Source organism: Leptodactylus fuscus, chromosome 7 (genome assembly GCF_031893055.1).
Source record: "Leptodactylus fuscus isolate aLepFus1 chromosome 7, aLepFus1.hap2, whole genome shotgun sequence".
Classification (NCBI taxonomy): Eukaryota; Metazoa; Chordata; class Amphibia; order Anura; family Leptodactylidae; genus Leptodactylus; species Leptodactylus fuscus.
Window position 1 is genome coordinate 125,926,601 of NC_134271.1, and position 14,937 is coordinate 125,941,537.

Consider the following 14,937-nt stretch of genomic DNA (forward strand, 5'->3'; position numbering starts at 1 on the left):
TGAAAAGTAAGAAAAGAAAAAACAAAGTATACTCTCCTGTCCCTGTTCAGTCCTTGCTCCGGTGTCTCAGCTTCTGTCCGGTCCCCGTGGTGCCCCAGGGCTTCTCCGGCGGGCCCCATTATAGTATATGGGGTCAGTAAGTTTCAGCCGCTTTTTAAAGAGACAGGGTCTCCGTGTTTCAGGTCCCCATGTAACGAAAAGCTATATTTAGTTTCCAGATTCTGACACCCATAACTTTTTTTATATTTCTGTATATGGAGCTTTATGAGGAGATTTGGCCATGATGGATATCTTGACTATGACGTAGTCAGTTATACACACGGCCATGGTCAGTCCGGGAAATATGGCTCATACACGCACCATTTATCCGGAACAGGACTTGGAGTTGCATAAGGGGGTCATCTAACTTTTCCTATTTGATGTCCTATCTATATAGTCAAGTCATTCACCTGTCCATGTTTTTACAGGGACTGAGAAAATAGCAATGGCGATCACTATTCTTTTGTATACCTCATAGATTGTAAGCCCTTGCGGGCAGGGCCCTCTACCCCACCGTGCCAGCCGATCACTGTTAGTATTATATCTACCTGTATATTCTGTGTACTGTATGTAACCCCCAAATGTAACGCACCATGGAATTAATGTTACTATATAAATAAACAATAATAATAATAAAAAAATACTGATCTCGGCTATTCAAGTCTGTTGGTCAATGAAAGAAAAACATGTTCCATATGATCGTCATCCGTGTGCAGTCTGTTTTGACACTGTTAGGAGAAGCTGAAAAATAAAGAAGGCCGCAATATGATGCAAAAGGAAACAACACATGGATGGCAAGCAGATTGGGCATGGATGGCACAAAAAGTACACTAGGAGTTACAACATCTGATTTTTAATAATCTGCAAAATGCATAGTGTGTAAGATTTAGGTAAAACACGTTCAGAATAAGCGGCGTCTAAAGCAGCTCCATTCATTTCTATGGGAGCGGGGATACGAGCGCTCCCCATAGAAATGAATGGGCTGCTTCTTTCACTCCGTGCAGTCCCATTGAAGTGAATGGGGAGTGCCGGCGTGTACACTCCGGCATGAGCAGAGCTTGCCGTATACGCCGGCACTCCCCATTCACTTCAATGGGACTGCACGGAGTGAAAGAAGCAGCCCATTCATTTCTATGGGGAGCGCTCGTATCCCCGCTCCCATAGAAATGAATGGAGCTGCTTTAGACGCCGCTTATTCTGAACGTGTTTTACGTTCAGAATAAGCTAGCGTTTACTCAGTGTGAATGCACCCTTATAGTGAGTATACCTGCCACAGCATGTCTGTACCATGGGAAGCAAATACAACACAACCTATGTTCTGCCTGTGGGCAAATCTCTGCATCGCCTCCCTTTCTGGACATGTGGCAGTGGCATTTAAAGTGACTGAAGAGTAAAACAATGCAATGCAAATACATGAATCATCAGCAACCAACCATATATACAACAAAGTACTTTATTATGGCAACAATACAGAGCACAAAAGCATGCCATAGACGGTATAGGTTAGTCTAGTGTAGGGACTCCTAAACTAGCTTACACTAGATGTGCTAGGCTACACTGGATAGTGTCGGGTTGAAGTTCCTTGGGCCAACCAGATAAAATGATTTTGCCACCCCACCCTCCAACAACCCCTAGCATATAGACCATTGTAACCTTGAAATTTGTATATCTTCTACTGGAGTATTATTGTGTTAGGGACTGGGCCCCTGGGAGGAAATACATTTTTTTACTGTGTGGTATGGTGTTGAAAAAAAAGTTTCCATGACTGTGGCCCAAAGCATTCCCCTGCCCCTGTATGGTTGTGGTTATCACATCGCAGTATTGTGTTATAATTGATTGTCATTGTCAAGTGAAGGAAACACTGAAATAGCACTAACTATAGTTACACTACATGTACCTGAGCTCTTTCTTCTAGTCTGCCATATATCTGTGTCTATCACATGATGTGGCTGATTCAGCTGCGATGTCCGCCTCGTGGCAGCACTCTCCGGACTAGGCTCATTCATTTGGGCCTATGCCGGACCGGAGTGCTGCGAGTGTCAGAAGTTGCGGCAGGCGTACTTTGACTCTATTCTGACGCGGCTTCTCGCGTCAGAATCAGGACCAAAATCCGCCATCCGTGCCCCGCGTGTACGGGGCCTTACACCTTTCATGGTTGGCCAGTCCCACTGAAATTGGTGGATTCAGATGACATTAATCTGATGTGTAGGGTCAGCTCTAGATATTACTTACTATTGTTGTTCAACCCAGACAACACAAGTTTATGTGGTAGTCGGTTGGTTTAGACAACATCTGAATTATATATGAAAACGGAAAGAATTTACAGATATGGGTCCGAATCCATGTTATCTTATCTTCCAAGGGTTCAATATCCAATGTGTAATAAAGTAATGAACATTCCAGGAACAGCTCCAGCTCCTCGGTGTCTGGTAAGGTCTACTAAAGGTGACAATGATAAGATAGGATACAGAGGACAGGGGCTTAGGCCCAGTTCAGATCTGCGCATGGGTTTCCGTTCAGGGAGTCCGCTTGGGGACCCTCAAACGGAAACCTAATCTACATAAAAAAGCAGTTACCTTAGGAAACCCACAGACCCCATAGACTATAATGGAGTCCGTGTGGTTTCCGCATGAAAAATGCCGAGAGAAAAGTGCTGCTTGCAGGACTTCTCTCTGAATTTTTCATGCAGAGAGGGGAACGGAATGGCCCGAATGCAGCTGTGAATCGGGCCTAGGGCTAGGGCCACCCAGTTGGCATGGCAAAAGAATGAAGTGTCACCCTGCGTGCATCGTATTTAATACAAGTATATATTGCATTGTGACTGCAACGGGATGGCCTCAAAAAAATTAAAACTGATATTTTTGAAGTCATCGTGTTGTGGTCACAGGCTATAATCTCATCCTTAGAAAGTGTTGTTCAAACTATAGGTAGAATGATATACAGCAAGAGGAGCTGAGCGGATTGATTTATAATTTTGTGGGAAAAGATTCAGTCTAATTTGTTATTTATCCATTGAAATATTGCTAAGAATTCAAGGAGGCGGAGCTATCAGTGATTGACAGCTATCTCTGTCGATTTCAAAGAATAAACGACAAGTAGTATGCTGCCTGCGTATTGCACTGCATTTTTCATGCGACAGGTTCCCTTTAAAAGATTGTATGCCACAAAAAGTATTTATGGATAGGGGATAAATGGCGGATCGGTGGGCATTTGTTGTAGTGTGTTTTCTTGAGTCAAACCCAGTAGTGGTTATAGAAGTAATAGGAAATACTGTATATAGGAAGTTCTTATAGGGTCCATTCACACGGAGTGTACGTGCACGGATTCTGACGCGGAATTCGCATCAGAATCTGCATGGAAAAAAGCCTCCCATTGACTTCAATGGGTTCCTTTTTCCGCAGGAAGTCAATGGGAGGCTTTTTTTTTCCGCGCAAATTCTGATGCGAATTCCGTGTCAGAATCCGCGCACGGAAACTCTGTGTGATTGGACCCATAATTCTCCCTTCTACTCAATCCACTCCTGACTTTGGCTCAAAAAACGCAGCAAAATCTACTACAGCTTTTCCACAACATGGGTCTTAGGGTAAGTTCAAGCGGAGATTTTTGGTCAGGATTTTGAGGCCGTATCCGCCTCAAAATCCTGACCAAAATGATGGCTCCCTTTGAAATTAATAGGAGCCGGTCAGGTCTTTTTTTCTGGGAGCCGTTTCTTCCGACTCCCGGAAAAAAAGAAGTGAGATGCTCATTCTTCTGGCCAAGTCGCCTCGCGATTCAGCCTGAAGACACTCCCTCCTCCCGACTAGGCCCATTCATTGGGCCTAATCCGGAGCGGAGTACGCGCTGGATGCTGATGCATTGCTTACAGTCATAGCTACCAGGGTTTTTAATCTGGAACCTGAGGTGGCGCAAAAAACCCCGTATGAACTTACCCTTAGATTTATATACCTGAAGCAGAAATTTTCTGCTTGTCAAATTCCTCTTTGTGAACACCTCTTTATTGATCCATGTGGATTCCCTGCAGTCATTCCTATTCACTAGGGAAGGATCTGCAGATAATGTCTGATATCAGCAGCATAATATTAGTGAATAGAGAGATAGGTCACAAGATAAATGGTAATTGTACAGATAGGATCAGGGTGAGTTTATCTTCTGGAGCCTGTAGGTATACAATCACACTAAGCTCTGGTTTATCTGTTAATCACACCTTTTACATAAGCCTTATATTATATCTCCTACCCAGCAAATACATTATAAAGTACTCAGCCTTATCAAAATACAGCATTTATCGCAGCGAATATTAACTATTTCTGGCAAACAATGAAGGGGTTGCAGCCCTGTTGGCCATTTTAGAAGAAGCTGATGCTGGGGGATGTCAATGTGGCTGTAAGGAACCATAAGGAGGGATATGTGGCTACCAAGAAGACATAAGTAGTGCATAGATTGCAATAGTCTGAGATCAGGTTTTACTATGTGCTAAATGGAGTTGGCAGCATGTGGTAGGAGGTAAGGACAATTCTCTTCATGGATGATAGGTGTCAAGTTAATTGGTTAAAGGGATAGAGTAGTATGGAAGGAAGGCATGTAAGGTGAGGCCAGTGAGGCATGACAGGTTAATTCTAGGCTTACACTATAGGGTAAAGACCCGCTCACCCTGCCCTGCTCACACATGGACAAAGTCAGTATAGCAACAAGCTGGTCAGCGGGATTTCTTATCTGCGGGGACACAAGTTACATGCTTGGAATGGTCACCATTTCTGAAGAGGTTGGACAACCTCAAAAGTTGGTTAGGGTGTGTGTGCAAACCCCTGTCTACTAGTGTATGAGAAGGTTATGGGGAAGTGTGACCCCAACCCATCAGTGAGGCGCAATTGTGAGACTCCCCCCCTTTGTAGCCATGACCATGATGTGGTAACGTCTGCTGTAGGCCAAAGAAACACTTCCATGTATTGCAGGACACCAGTATTTCACACACACACATATGAACCAGCAATACATAGAGCAACATTTGCACAAGTCTATCAAATATATTCAATGCTCAAAGTCTCCTGCACAATGCCTTGAACCTTTCACCACCTTTGCCAACTGTAGCTCTTTGCACCGTTCCTGGTGCAGTTGGAATTTATTCTCTATCCCCTGCCATTCCCGACATTCATTTCAGCATAACTGTGCTGAAACTAGCAGAATGCTGGGGGCTAGAGAATAAAATCCAACTGCACTGGAATCAGTGGAGCGGAGCCTGATGAAGGATACAAAGAGCTACCATTGGTGAAGGTAGTTAAAGATTTCCTTTAAAGGGAATCCATCAGGGTTATTTGGGACACTAAACCACCCACATGCCCTAATAGACCAGGGGATAAAGTAACCCAAATTGCCCTGTAATAAATCCATCCATGGCCGCATTAAAAATAAAAAGCTTTATACTCACCTATCTGCTGTACTCCCTATGCCAGTGTAGTACTCCTTGCCTTCGGTGCACATGCGCTGTACCGCAGATAAGTACAAAGCTTTTTTTTTATTTTTAATCGGACCACGATTGCATTATAACAGGGCCATTTGGGACACTAAACACCTGGTTTGGGTCCTAAATCGCCCAGATAACAATTGGGCAAAGTAAACATACAAAAGCTGATGGTGGCCAATAAAGAGCATCAAAGCTAGCACATAAAGTCCACCTGTAATGCATCGTCTGCACTTCAGAGGGTTGTAAAACATTACACTGCCAAAGTAGTGCACAAACACTCCTGCTTATAGAGTATCATGCCACTACGTAATACCCAGCGTAAAGGTCATACCACAAAACGTGTTCCGCTGAACTTGTTATATATTGTACTGAGGCTGAGTTCACACGAGGTCAGCCTCGTTTGTCCCGGCTCCAGGAAAAAAGAACGGAGATGCTCATTCATTGGGCCTAATCCGGAGTGGAGTGCGCAACTGGATGCCGGTGCACTGCAGCAGCACCCAGTCACGGCTACCCGTTTTTTGGTCCGGAACCTGAGGCGGCCTCCGCCTCAGTTTCCGGACCAAAAATCCCCGTGTGCACTTAGCCTAAGGGCTCGTTCACATCTGCGCCCGGCACTCCGTACTTCAGATTTCCATTTCCTGCATAAAACAAAGCAGGAGACGGAAACCTGCAGGACTCTTTCTCACCCATTCATTTGAATGGGTGACAAAGATGTCCGGCCGTGAGCGGCGGTGAGCGTTTTATGCTCTCCGCTGCGAAACCGGGTTTTATAATCCGGACACAGAGTCAGACATGAAGTACTCTGTGTCCGGATTTTAAAAAACGGTTTTGCGGCGGAGAGCATAAAACGCTCACCGCCGCTCACGGCCGGACCTGGTCTGTGGTTTCCGTCTTCTGGCATGCAGAAGACGGAAACCTCAGAATGGACAGCTGAACGCAGGTGTGAACCTAGCGTAACAAGTCACAGAGCCCACCTCCTTAAAGTATAAACATGGGGCTTAGTGTCACCACCTTAAACCGCAAACAGTGGGGTCATAAGCAGAGGGAGAAATACGAGTAACTCCTTTATATGTCCCATTCCTTTTATATCTACTCCTTGGCTTGGCTCAAAAAACTGCAGCAAGACCTGCAGGTGATTTCAACACAGTAATTAAGCATAGTTCCAGGAAAAACCACAAGGAAACAAAGCTGACAGTGAAGTTATTGGATAGGCAGCCAGGTGTAAGATGATACAACTATGTAACAACAGCTTAAAAATCAAGTTCCCCATTGAAGTCATTCTAAAGCTGCTTACGCTTGTTCACGCCCAATGTGGGTGTGGATTGGTGGTTTATTTTTACCTGCTTACATAAGTACAGACCTTGGAGTATTGCCAACATTCGTTTGGTTGTCAAACATACAAGCAACACATGAAAAATCTCACACTATTTAATAATAGGGTAATGATGGCCATACACGTAAGGCTGGGTCCACACCTATTGGAAACTCTGTCACAGAAACTGACGAAATATGTGGAGAGAAAAGTCCTGCATGGAGGACTTGTTTCTTCGTCATTTTCAGTTTTATAACGGTGGATACCCAGCAAACCCCATTATAGTCATTGGGGTCCTCCAGTGTCTGTGTGTAACCACTGTTTTAATGGAGACCACTGCGCTAACCTAGTGTAAGAGCACTGTCCAGGGAGCAGGCTTGCTCAGCTGGCCAGCTACCTATAAACATGCATGCTTGGCTTGACCAGGCAGCGCATGCATACTCAGTAAGCGTAAGTTCAGATGGAGTTTTTGGTCCGGAACCCAAGTCCGGAGGTTCCGGACCAAAAACCGGGTAGCCGCGACTGAAAGCTGATGCACTGCACCAGCATCCAGTTGCGGACTCCGCTCTGGATGAGGCCCAATGAATGGGCCTAGTCCGGAGGAGAGAGTGTCTTCAGGCCGAATCACGAGGCGAAACAGCCTGAAGAATGAGCACCTCGCTTCTTTTTTCCGGAAGCCAGAACAAACGGCTCCTGAAAAAAAGAACTGACCGGCTCCCATTGATTTCAATGGGAGCCATCTTTTTGAAAAACTCAGTGTGAACTTACCCTAAGAGAGGGGAGAAAACCGAAAACCGCTACCAGATACTTTTGGTGGCAGCTTATCTCCCCAAGAACTAGGTAGTTGATCCCCAATTACTCCCACTGCCATCAGTAGGAATCAGGAGGTTTCATACACATAATATGATTGGTTGGTTAGGCCAATAACATCTTATGTGTATGGTCACCTTAAAACTCACAATGAGGGTACCATGGAAGTCACCAATTCTGAGCCACTAGAGAGCGACAGCTTGAACACTGCAGCTCTCTGGTATACTCTTTCCTATTCCTTCTAGGGGAAGACAGCGACATGGTGAAAATACTTATTTTGTGTCTCAGTGCAATCTTGCTGACCATAAACCATAAAATCAACTTTTAATCCATTTGTAAATGAGCTGGTTGGTGCACCTGGGACATAGCTAAAGCTGGGTTCACACGGGGATTTTTGGTCCGGAACCTGGTCCAAAATACGGGTAGCTGCGACTGGATGCCGATGCAGTGCACCGCATCCACTGGCGCACTACACTCCGGATTAGACCCAAACGAATGGGCCTAGTCGGGAGGAGGGAGTGTCTTCAGTTGGAGTTGCCTCACCTGAGCAGCTCCCGGAAAAAAAGAACTGACCGGCTCCTATTGATTTCAATGGGAGCCGTCTTTTTGGTCAGGATTTTGAGGCGGATACGGCCTCAAAATCCTGACCAAAATACCTCGTGTGAACTCAGCCTAAGACTACTGAAGCATCTGGTTTTGCCTATGGATGTCACATATTATAGCCTGTCAAGCTTTATATTAGTTGGCACAGGGTGGTAACCAACAGCAAAATAGGTGTTTTTGCAGGGGTGGCTACACCCCATGTTCACTGAATACACCCCATGATCACTGAATACACCCCATGGTCACTGAATACACCCCATGGTCACTGAATACACCCCATGGTCACTGAATACACCCCATGGTCACTGAATACACCCCATGTTCACTGAATACACCCCATGTTCACTGAATACAACCCATGATCACTGAATACACCCCATGGTCACTGAATACACCCCATGGTCACTGAATACACCCCATGGTCACTGAATACACCCCATGGTCACTGAATACACCCCATGTTCACTGAATACACCCCATGATCACTGAATACACCCCATGGTCACTGAATACACCCCATGGTCACTGAATACACTCCAGGTCACTGAACAGCTCATTTCATGTGGATTAAAAGTTGATCTTCTCAGCAGTAAGGTTACACTTTAAGGGTGCATTCACACTGAGTAAACGCTAGCTTATTCTGAACGTAAAACACGTTCAGAATAAGCGGCGTCTAAAGCAGCTCCATTCATTTCTATGGGAGCGGGGATACGAGCGCTCCCCATAGAAATGAATGGGCTGCTTCTTTCACTCCGTGCAGTCCCATTGAAGTGAATGGGGAGTGCCGGCGTATACGGCAAGCTCTGCTCATGCCGAGCCGTACACGCCGGCACTCCCCATTCACTTCAATGGGACTGCACGGAGTGAAAGAAGCAGCCCATTCATTTCTATGGGGAGCGCTCGTATCCCCGCTCCCATAGAAATGAATGGAGCTGCTTTAGACGCCGCTTATTCTGAACGTGTTTTACGTTCAGAATAAGCTAGCGTTTACTCAGTGTGAATGCACCCTAACACAAAAAGGTAAGATGACTACACCACTAACCGCTCCTACTGCAACACAACAGGTGGTTTAGATCAGGATTTGGTGGCGATAGACTTCCTTACTAGAACTTATACTGAATAGTTGCCACCAATGCTATATATTAACCACTTCAGTACCAGACCAATTTCTGATTCAGGACTGGACACATTTTCAGGTTTTTATATGTGCGGTTTTGAGAGCGTTAACATTTTTATCATTTGCGTTATTCAACTAATTTCTGTGTCTTTTTTGGTGATTTAGGGTCCATTTTCACAGAGGAAAATGGTGCTGAATTTGGGGTGGAATTTCAGCGCTGAAAAAAAAGCCTCCCATTGACTTCAATGGGTTCCTTTTTCTGCTATAGTCTTTAACCCCTTCCCGACATGCGCCATAAGGGTGCATTCAGACTACGTAACGCCGGGCGTGTATGAGAGCCGTACACGCCGGCATTACGGCAGACTGCCGAACACTTCCCATTCACTTCAATGGGAGCGCTCGTAACAGCGGCGTTTACGAGCGCTCCCATTGAAGTGAATGGGAAGTGTTCGGCAGTCTGCCGTAATGCCGGCGTGTACGGCTCTCATACACGCCCGGCGTTACGTAGTCTGAATGCACCCTAATAGTACGACGCATGTCAGGTCTGTAACTATGGCAACCGGCGGGGAGCCGGGCAGCCGTCATAGCCGCCGGGTGTCTACTGCTTTAAGTAGTAGACAACCGGCTCTAATGCCTCCGATCGGTCCCCGGACCGATCGGAGGCATTAAACCCTCCGGCGCCGCGGTCAAAGGCGCCGGAGGCGCCATTTTCCCAGCGGCGCATGGGCGCCGCCATTTTGCACGGGATCGCCGGCTCCTGGAGCATGCTCCGGGGCCGACGTCATGTTGCGATGACAGCCGGGAGCGTTTACAAGGCTCCCAGGCTTGTCTGCAATCTCTTTCTTTTGCAGGCTGCTCTATGCAGCCTGCAAAAGAGAGAATGATTTTTTGCAATGCATTAGCATTGTAATGCATTGCATTAGTGATCAGACCCCCTGGGGTTCAACACCCCTAGGGGGTCTAATAAATGCAAAAAAAAAAGTAAAAAAAAATATAAAAAATATAAAAAGTATTAAAAGTTCAAATCACCCCCCCTTTCCCTAGAACACATATAAAAGTAGTTAAAAACTGTGAAACATATACATGTTAGGTATCCCCGCGTCCGAAATCGCCCGCTCTACAAATCTATAATAATATTTTTCCTGTTCGGTAAACGCCGGAGCGGGAAAAATAGTCAAAAGTGCCAAACCGCCGTTTTTTCACTGCTATACTCTCTCAAAGCATTACATATAATTATGTCATACATGTATATAAATTATCTCTTTATGTTATTTAGTAAGAACAAGTATAGCAAAGTCCACAGTACAATACAGTATAATACACCTTTAACCCTTTCCCGCCGATGGCATTTTTTGATTTTCATTTTTCGTTTTTGACTCCCCTCCTTCTAAACCCCATAACTTTTTTATTTCTCTGCTCCCAGAGTCATATGAGGTCTTAATTTTTGCGGGACATTTTTTTCTTCATGATGCCACCATTAATTATTCTATATAATGTACTGGGAAGCAGGAAAAAAATTCAGAATGGGGTGGATTTGAAGAAAAAATGCATTTCTGCGACTTTCTTACGGGCTTTGGTTTTACGGCGTTCACTGTGCAGCCAAAATGACATGTCCCCTGTATTCTGTGTTTCAGTACGGTTCCAGGGATACCAAATTTATATGGTTTTATTTACATTTTGACCCCTAAAAAAAATTCCAAAACGGTGTTAAAAAAATTTTTTTCTAAAAGTCGCCATATTCCGACGGCCGTAACTTTTTTATACATAGGTGTACGGGGATGCATAGGGCGTCTTTTTTTGCGGGGCCGGGTGTACTTTTTAGTTCTACCATTTTCGGGAAATGTTATTGCTTTGATCACTTTTTATTCAAATTTTTATCAGAATTAAAACAGTGAAAAAACGGCGGTTTGGCACTTTTGACTATTTTTCCTGCTACGGCGTGTACCGAACAGGAAAAATATTTGTATAGATTTGTAGAGCGGGCGATTTCGGATGCGGGGATACCTAACATGTATATGTTTCACAGTTTTTAACTACTTTTATATCTGTTCTAGGGAAAGGGGGGTGATTTGAACTTTTAATACTTTTTATATTTTTTTATATTTTTTTTACTTTTTTTTTTGCATTTATTAGACCCCCTAGGGGTGTTGAACCCCAGGGGGTCTGATCACTAATGCAATGCATTACAATGCTAATGCATTGCAATGCATTGCAAAAAAGCATCATCTCTTTTGCAGGCTGCATACACCAGCCTGCAAAAGAGAGAATTTGCAGACCGGCTGGGAGCCTTTAACAAGGCTCCCGGCTGTCATGGCAACATGACGTCGGCCCTGGAGCATGCTCCAGGAGCCGGCGATCCCTGCCAAAATGGCGGCGCCCATGCGCCGCCGGGAAAATGGCGCCTCCGGCGCCTTTGACAGCAGCGCCGGAGGGGTTAATGCTTCCGATCGGTCCGGGGACCGATCGGAGGCATTAGAGCCGGTTGTCTACTGCTTAAAGCAGTAGACACCCGGCGGCTATGACGGCCGCCCGGCTCCCGGGCGGTCGCCATAGTTACAGACCCGACACGCGCCGTACTATTACGGCGCATGTCGGGAAGGGGTTAAAATAAGATTAGCGGTGCCTGAATAACCTTTAAATTCACGCATATGTGGGGCTCATACAGCAAAATTTTGCTGATAGAGCCCCTTTAAGGGAGTCTTTCATTGGTATTTTACATTTGTAAATAGGCCTATCATTATATAGCTTTTAGTAAGGCTATTCTTAGCATACATGTGCTGAAGAGATCCATTCATCGATTTTTCTCTCAAAATCGATTTTTCTGATATGCAAATGAATCCTCATGGAGCCCAGGGGGCATTATCCCTGTGCTCCGAGCACCCCCGCGTCCTAATCCAGGAGCATTGTTCACTGCCCCCTCTTGACTGCTTTCATCATCAGCCTTTCTCGTCGGCACAAGTGAAATCTCGCACATGCGCTGTACACTCGGCCACTTTGGCCTTGGGCGAGCGTACAGTGCATGCTCCATGCACCATCTTTGAGCATACAGTATGCTTGTGTAATAAGAAATCACAAATGGTGCACAGAGCATGTGCTGTACGCTCGTCTGAAGCCGAAGTGGCCAAGTGTATGGAAAGGGTAGGAGTCCATGGAGCTATGAGCAATGAGTGTGAAATCTGTGCTTACCACTCAATCGCATAAATCAGGGGGAGGGGGCAGGCAAAAGAAGGCACTTAACTGTATGTGGGATTAGGGGTTGTTTTGGGGGGTCAAAAGAGTACTATATAGTAGCATGAGGCACCATTATATGGGGGAACATTGGGGCACTGTACTGATTAGAGGCATATGAGACTATTATATGGGGGCTTTGTACTTATGTGGGGAGATAAGGGGCCATTATGTGGGGGGCATTAGATGGCATTGTAGTCTATGGGAACATAAGAGGCCATGATATGGGGAACTGAGGGTATCCTGTATGGGGGTATAAGAGGCATTATATGGGGGCATTGTACTTTAAGATAAGATAAGATAAGATATTCCTTTAATAGTCCCACAATGGGGAAATTTCAGTGATACAGTTTCATAGATGGTACAGTAGTATATAACAGGAGAGAAACACATACAAGCTCATGGCAGATAGAGAAATCCTAGGAATCATAGCAACTAAAAAGGAAAGAAACACAGACACAGTGCAGGACCATTTAGTTCTCTGTGCGGATTGATGTTAATAATAATAATAATAATAATAATACAGCCGACTTGGTTGTAGGACACGAGGAGGGGGGTCACAGCATGTGGATATAACAAGCAGAAAATTTTGCAGAGATGGGGGACATAGTCAGCTATTATGATAACATGTGGTAGTTCTTTGGTACGTAGTGAGATCTCCTGCTCACAGCTGATAGTTTGGTATCTTGTATCAGCACTATTGTCCTTTTAACCACAAAAAAAAAATGCCCCAAATGTCCTTCATCACAAGCCCTCCTCCTCCTCCTGCTTACCACTGTGTTCTACTGCCCAGAGAAGTCTGAAGCCATCCAGGTATACATGGTGCTGCTCTCTTGCCAAGCTTCCATACCTCCTGGGGTAGGTGAAGTATTAAAAAGCAAGGGTCCGCGCTCAATGGTAAAATTTAAATGACAACCAGAAAAATAAATAAAGTAGTAAAAATAAATAAAGTAGTAAAAGGTGGGTTTATTGAAGATAAAAGGCACGACGCGTTTCGGACCGTTACTGGTCCTTTCTCAAGTGCAAATTCTGTTAAAAGAAACATACATACAAAAAATGATAAAATGTAATTGTAAAATGTACATTTTTGGTTCAAAAAACAAGAGGCAAAGCCCCACAGGCCCAAAAAGAACCATTGTAGGCGTTGCCTGCAGCAATAAAGAAGACAATAAAAAACACAATAAATGTGCAGATGCACATAAATACTAAATTGTAATTTTTACCATGTACCTTGGGGGGGGGGGGGATTGACCCCTTTAGAGAATGAATATAAATGCAAATAGGTATGGCAACCAATTTCCAACAAGGAATAAAACAGTAAATGTCAACCATGATGCTAGCACTGCTAGGGGATAATTAACAGTACATCCTGGGGTAGGTGGGTGATGGTAGGTTTCCAGGCTGTAACAGAGTCCCACGTGTCCACAGTAATAGAAAGAAATACCAGTCAGCTGTAGCATCTTCACACATCAGCAATTGACGCCAAAAATCATCTCCTTGAAGAAGAAGTTCACACTTCCATGTAGGTTTTCCTCCATGCCGCATGGTGAGCCATGCTGTCCTAGCTGGGGGGATGGTAACAGGCACATGTGGAAACCAGCTGAACCAGGTCTTGTCATTGTCCATGCTTTACAATGGAAACAAAAGGAACAAAATACTCCACAGGGTCTTCCATTCGATTTATAGTTGCTAATTCATAGTGCTAGATTGCTTAGTAACCGGATTCTTGAAGATACAGAGAAAAAAGAGTGAAAAAGGAAAGAAAAGTTTGCTCCCAGCTTGGAGCCCTGTATCAAGGCAGCCAAGCCCCTCAGGGGGGCGGCGCCAAAAAGGGTTTATGGGGTATAAGGGACCACTGTACTGTATGGGGGGGGGGGGGGCATAAGGCAGAAATTGTACTATTAGTTGCCTAGTTTGAGAACTCTGTAACAACCAAGCTCATTGCCTCCCTGTGAATAAAGTTCCAGTTCATCTTTATACACCTAAGTCCTTCTGCCACCACTGGGTAAGAGACCACTCTATCACCAAACGGCCATAAGACCCTTTACATTTAAAGGGGGACAACACTGTCAGCCATTTTAAGTGCCAATATAGTAGCATATAGTTGTGATCTTATCAGTCTCATACCCAGTGAAAGCATGAAAACATCACAAGGTAAATATACATTTCTAGAGTGTTCTTCTCTCTATGTGATTAAGTAAGGGACCAAAAGACCACTGACATTAGGGCTAGCAGCAGAAAGGGTATATGGCTCCGAAGCCTTGTGAGTCACACATGATTTCACAACTTTAGGATACACGCAGGGTTTAGCAACCAACATGTATCCCGTTTCTGTTTGTATATAGGTAAGACCTGTAGTTGACCGGT